Here is a 6,988-nt window from a genome sequence, read left to right as displayed (position 1 = left end):
TGGTGGACTGCACCGCGTAGCTTATTGCTCCTCATTTTGAGAGGTTTAAATGCTTAATCTATACATGTCAATTTGTTGGCCCCCTGAGGAAGGCTATGTAGCTGAAACACGGACCGTGTAGGGTCCCAATAAACTGTTATTTTGGTGCTCTTGATGTCCTGAGTGGATTGAGAACTACAGAGATGTCAAGTTGGCTCATTTCCAGGCTGGAGATTTTGAACCAGTTCTGGATTTTTGACTACCCCATCTTGGTGTATTATGTGACTTGCAGCACTGATGGTAGGCCCGGTGGAGGGGGGTGTGGGGAGGAAGACAGGTGGGTCTGGGAGGGAGAAAGGAAGCTGTGTTTGGGGGCAGCAGTGGTGGGGGGTGCTGTAGGTCCTTTCATGTTTCAGCTTCAGTATTTCTCCTATTAGTAAAATTTACATGCCATGTGTCCATCTCATGTTGGAAGACTGCCAGAGTAAAACTGGATCATCCATTCCTATTGTAAATTGCACATACCTCATAAGTACATAAGTATTGCCATACTGGGAAAGACCAAAGGTCCATCGAGCTCAGCATCCTGTTTCCAACAGTGGCCAATCCAGGTCACAAGTACCTGGCAAGATCCCAAAAATGTACAAAACATTTTATGCTGCTTATCCCAGAAATAGTGGATTTTCCCCAAGTCCATTTAATAACGGTCTATGGACTTTCCCTCAAACTCCGCTAAGCTAACCACCTTTACCACATTCTCTGGCAACGAATTCCAGAGTTTAATTACACGTTGAGTGAAGAAAACTTTTCTCTGGTTCGTTTTAAATTTACTACATTGTAGCTTCATCGCATGCCCCCTAGTCCTAGTATTTTTGGAAAGTGTGAACAGACGCTTCACATCTACCCGTTCAACTCCACTCATTATTTTATAGACCTCTATCATATCTCCCCTCAGCCGCCTTTTCTCCAAGCTGAAGAGCTCTAGCCGCTTTAGCCTTTCCGCATAGGGAAGTCGTCCCATCCCCTTTATCATTTTCGTCGCCCTTCTCTGCACCTTTTCTAATTCCACTATATCTTTTTTGAGATGCGGCGACCAGAATTGAACAGAATATTCGAAGTGCGGTCGCACCATGGAGCGATACAAAGGCATTATAACATCCTCATTTTTGTTTTCCATACTTTTCCTAAAAATACCTAACATTCTATTTGCTTTCTTAGCCACAGCAGCACACTGAGCAGAAGGTTTCAATGTATCATCAACGACAACACCTAGATATATTTATTGCATTTGTATCCCTTTCTTGCTCCGTGACTCCTAACATGGAACCTTGCATGACGTAGCTATAATTTGAGTTCCTCTTTCCCACATGCATCACTTTGCACTTGCTCACATTAAACTTCATCTGCCATTTAGACGCCCAGTCTCCCAGTCTCGTAAGGTCCTCTTGTAATTTTTCACAATCCTCCCGTGATTTCACGACTTTGAATAACTTTGTGTCATCAGCACATTTAATTACCTCACTAGTTACTCCCATCTCTAGGTCATTTATAAATATGTTAAAAAGCAGCGGTCCCAGCACAGAGCCCTGGGGATCCCCACTAACTACCCTTCTCCATTGAGAATACTGACCATTTAACCCTACTCTCTGTTTTCTATCTTTTAACCAGCTTTTAATCCACAATAGAACACTACTTCCTATCTCATGACTCTCCAATTTCCTCTGGAGTCTTTCACGAGGTACTTTGTCAAACGCCTTCTGAAAATCCGTCTCCCCTTTATCCACGTTTGTTCACCCCTTCAAAGAAATGTAGTAGATTGGTGAGGCAAGATTTCCCTTCACTAAATCCATGTTGACTTTGTCTCATTAATCCATGCTTTTGAATATGCTCTGTAATTTTGTTCTTAATAATAGTCTTTACCATTTTGCCTGGCACCGACGTCGGACTCACCGGTCTATAATTTCCCGAATCTCCTCTGGAACCTTTTTTAAAAATCGGCGTTACATTGGCCACCCTCCAATCTTCCGGTACCACGCTTAATTTTAAGGATAAATTACATATTTCTAACAATAGCTCCACAAGCTCATTTTTCAGTACTCTGGGATGAATACCATCTGGTCCAGGAGATTTGCTACTCTTCAGTTTGTAGAACTGCCCCATTACATCCTCCAGGTTTACAGAGAATTCATTAAGTTTCTCCGACTCGTCAGCTTCGAATACCATTTCCGGCACTGGAATCCCACCCAGATCTTCCTTGGTGAAGACTGAAGCAAAGAATTCATTTTATCTCTCCGCTACGGCTTTGTCTTCCCTGATCGCCCCTTTTACTCCTCAGTCATCTAGCGGTCCAACCTGCCAGCTTCCTGCTTTTAATATACCTAAAAAAAAATTTACTAGGTGTTTTTGCCTCCAATGCAATCTTTTTTTTTTTTAAATCCCTCTTAGCTTTCCTTATCAGCACTTTGCATTTGACTTGACATTCCTTATGCTGTTCCTTATTATTTTCAGTCGGCTCCTTCTTCCATTTTCTGAAGGATTTTCTTTTAGCTCTAATAGCTTCCTTCACCTCACTATTTAACCACGCTGGCTGTCGTTTGGTCTTCCATCCTCCTTTTTTAATACGCAGAATATATTTGGCTTGGGCTTCCAGGATGGTGTTTTTGAACAGCATCCACGCCTGATGTAAATTTTTGACCTTCACAACTGCTCCTCTAAGTTTTTTATTACTGTTCTTCTCATCTTATCATAGTCTCCTTTTTGAAAGTTAAATGCTAACGTATTGCATTTCCTGTGGGTACTTTCTTCAAAGCCGATATCAAATGTGATCATATTATGATCAGTGTTATCAAGCAGCCCCAGCACCATTACCTCCCGCACCAGATCATGCGCTCCACTAAGGACTAGGTCTAGAATTTTTCCTTCGCTCGTTGGCTCCTGTACCAGCTGCTCCATAAAGCTGTCCTTGATTTCATCAAGGAATTTTACCTCGCTAGCATGTCCCGATGTTACATTTACCCAGTCAATATCGGGGTAATTGAAATCACCCATTATTATTGTGTTGCCCAGTTTGTTTGCATCCCTAATTTCCTTTAACATTTCTGCATCCATCTGTTCATCCTGGCCAGGCGGATGGTAGTACGCTTCTATCATTATCCTTTTCCCCTTTACACATGGAATTTCAATCCACAGTGATTCCAAGAAGTGTTTTGTTTCCTGCAGAATTTTTAATCTATTTGATTCAAGGCTCTCGTTAATATATAATGCTACCCCTCCACCAATTCGATCCACGCTATCACTACAATATAATTTGTACCCCGGTATGACAGTATCCCACTGGTTATCCTCCTTCCACCAGGTCTCAGAGATGCCTATTATGTCTAATTTTTAATTTAGTGCAATATATTCTAACTCTCCCATCTTATTTCTTAGGCTCCTGGCATTCGCATGTACACATTTCAAACTGTGTTTGTTGCTCCTATTTACTAGTACTTGACAGTACTAATTTTTGTTGTTGTTGTTGTTACATTTGTACCCTTGTAAAGGAAATGTGGAAAACCATAGGGACCTGGGAGAAACGAAGGGCAACAGATCCTACAAACCCCAAAAAGCCACAAAGGAGTCTCTCCCTTACAGGCCGCTTTCCCCCAAGAGCAAACTTAGGATCAGAAACTACAAATCCCAGCAGCCACCTTGGGAAAAAGAGAGACAAACCAGGGTGCCTTCCCAGGAGTCACCAGAAGGAGGCTGCCGGAGAAGGAGAAATACTAATTCTCCAACCTGGGGGAAAGAGAGGTGGAACAGGTGGGAAAAAGAAGAGAAAAAACCCGAAAAGGTTAATGAGGGAAATGAGGAGCAGCTGGGAAGAGGGTGGGGCGAAGAGAGTATGGAGTGGGCTCCTGAGAGGGAGAAGGAGGAGTTAGGACCTTGGCCCATGGAGCTGACAGTACCTGAGCAGGCCCTGGAGGAGCCCATGGATATTTCAGCCCTGGCCCAGAGAAAGCCACAGAAGTAAGACAGAGTCTGGCTAAGAGGGGACTCGGGCCAGAGGAAAAGGGATCAAGCGGGAGGAGGTCAGAAGAGTAAGAGAGAGTCTGACCAAGAGGGTGGGATCCCAGGCTTTGAGCCTGCGCAAAGCCAGATGAACTGTGGATTTTAAAAGCCAAGTTATATTGTTGTTTGGAGAGTTGGGGCTCCATGAACTGTGGATTTGAAACCCCAAGTTATATTGCTGTTTTTGAGAGCTTGGGGCTACCTGAACAGTGGATTTAAAAACCCAAGTTATATTGCTGTTTTTGAGAGCTTGGGGCTCCATGAACTGTGGATTTAAAAACCCAAGTTATATTGCTATTTTGAGAGCTTGGCTACCTGAACGGTGGATTTAAAAGCCAAGCTGTAGTGAGCTGTTTTTTTTTAGGTGTTTTGAACCCAGGCTGTATGGGGACTGTTTTTTTTTCCATGTGTTTTGAACCCAGGCTATATGGGGACTGTGTTATAACAAGCCTGGGTGGCACTAAATAAGACTTTCTTTCTTTTGGAGCCGCTCCGCCCAAGGAAACCCAGAAAGGGGAATCAGCGGCTGAAGCATGGGCTGTGTTCTACCAGGCTGAATGGGAGAACAATAAAAGGGAAAAGTTCGTGGTTGATCCTGATGTTGTTTTGTTCTTTTTTTTTTGTTGAAAACCCAAAGAACTGTATGTTAGAGGCGGCTGAGAAGGGCGGGTAGCCCTAGAGGCTGAGGGACGCCCAGCAACCTTTTACACCCTGCGCTTTCCCACTCATGGCAGGCTCAATGCGACTTACATGGGGCAATGGAGGGTTAAGTGACTTGCCCAGAGTCACAAGGAGCTGCCTGTGCCTGAAGTGGGAATCAAACTCAGTTCCTCAGTTCCCCAGGACCAAAGTTCACCACCCTAACCACTAGGCCACTCCTTTTGTCTGATTTTTATTTTTATTTAGAGACACCTGATCTACTAAGGTCTCTTTTGCAACCTCACTATCAAGATACCCTATCTTCCCTGTTTTGGTGATATCTTTGAAAGATACCTTATCCCGAACCATGCGCTTTTGAGTGACTGTCGGCCTTCCCCCAGTTTCTAGTTTAAAATCTGCTCTATCTGCTTTTTAAACGCTGATGCCAGCAGCCTGGTCCCACCCTGGTTAAGGTGGAGCCCATCCTTTCGGAATAGGCTCCCCCTTCCCCAGAATGTTGCTCAGTTCCTAACAAATCTAAAACCCTCCTCCCTGCACCATCGTCTCATCCACGCATTGAGACTCTGGAGCTCTGCCTGTCTCTTGGGCCCTGCACGTGGAACAGATAGCATTTCAGAAAATGCTACCCTAGAGGATCTGGATTTGAGCTTTCTACCTAAGAGCTTAAATTTGGCTTCCAGAACCTCTCTCCCACATTTTCCTATGTCATTGCTACCCACTTGTACCAAGACAGCCGACTCCTCCCCAGCACTATCTAAAATCCTATCTAGATGACGCGTGAGGTCCGCCACCTTCGCACCAGGCAGGCAAGTCACCAGGCGATCCTCATGTCCACCAGCCACCCAGCTATCTATATGCCTATTGATCAAATCACCAACTACAACAGCTATCCCGGGCAGCACTTGGAGACATATCCTCGATGCAAGAGGATAGTACATCCCCTGGTGGGCAGGTCCTGGCTACAGGAGTACTTCCTACTTCACCAGGGTGATGCTCTCCTAAGAGACCCCCTCCTCCAAGGTAGCACAAGGGCTACCAGACTGGAGGTGGGACTTCTCTACAACATCTCTGTAGGTCTCCTCTATGTACCTCTCTGACTCCCTCAGCTCCACCAAGTCTGCTACTCTAGCCTCAAGAGAACGCACACGTTCTCTGAGAGCTAGGAGCTCTTTGCATCGGGCACACACATATGACATCTCACCAACTGGGAGATAGTCATACATTCGACACTCAGTACAAAAGGCTGGATAGCACCCCTCTCGCTGCTGGACTGCTGACTCCATCTTAGTGTTTTTGAGTTTTTCAATAATTTAAAACTTGCTACAGTATTAAGGATATTAGCCTAACACAAAAGTGTCTTTTAGTTTATATAGTATATTGTATGATTTATTTAGTGTTTCCTTCTTAGATGGTAATGAAATGTATTTAAAACTCTGTAAGAGCACTCCTTGCTTGTTACCATAATTACAATAACTGACTATAAATGAAGAGTTGTCCTAGGGGTGGGAAGACTAAACTAGATCCTGCAGTGCCTGCTAGATTCTATCTGTTAATGCTGTGGTACAAAGTTTTTAAAACTAAGTGGAAAAGACTATGGAGATTAGTTGATAAAATTTGCTTTTTATATTGCCTAACACTAACCTACAATTCCTCCTTTAAACCCCAATCTTTAAGTTCCCTAAGCACAAAGCAAAATAGCGTTCACTTACCAGAGAAATGACCTCTTCTCTCGGAACTTCTCCTCATCTCTGTAATTACCATTAAAATAGTTGAGAAAACAGATTTGTTTGGGTGGGACTGCATTAGTCCCCATGTTTACTTTGTGTGTTGAAATAGTGTAGAACAACACAGTGCTTAGGGCACGCCCTGCCAGTCAGGTTTTCGGGCTGTCCACAATGAATATGCATGAGATAAAATTGCACTACCTTCACTGTATGCAAACCTGATCATGCATGTTCCTTGTGCATATCCCGGGAGCCTGACTGGTTGGGTGTGTCCTGAGTGCTGGATTGAGATCCACTGGTGTAGACTGATTTAATGACTTCATCCAAACAGGATTCTGTCTTTATGTCTTCAGAAATCCAGTGCTCTCTGGGTTGATGTCCTGACAGCACATATCTCGTATCCTTGACAAGGTGACAGTGACCGATGTAATTAAACAATGTTGCCATTGCTATTGTCACTAGAAGAGTGACTTGCCAGGTCTGTTGAGGTAATTGAACTTGTACCTTGGACACCTTCCTAATGTGAACTGTGCCATTTAATTTGCAGCTAATCAAGTAATGCCCTACACTTGAGT

The 6,988-nt window shown here is 43.9% G+C and overlaps 1 protein-coding gene across 1 annotated transcript in view; it reads right to left on the bottom strand.

Annotated features, from left to right (window-relative positions):
- LOC115464532 (zinc finger protein 585A-like) overlaps positions 1 to 6,988 on the bottom strand; it is a 512,786-nt gene that overhangs the window by 136,211 nt on the left and 369,587 nt on the right. The gene's annotated exons all lie outside the window — the stretch shown is intronic.

This window comes from Microcaecilia unicolor, chromosome 1 (genome assembly GCF_901765095.1).
Source record: "Microcaecilia unicolor chromosome 1, aMicUni1.1, whole genome shotgun sequence".
In the NCBI taxonomy this organism is placed as follows: domain Eukaryota; kingdom Metazoa; phylum Chordata; class Amphibia; order Gymnophiona; family Siphonopidae; genus Microcaecilia; species Microcaecilia unicolor.
Note: the sequence above shows the minus strand (reverse complement) of the source record. Positions and strands in the feature narration are given on the sequence as shown.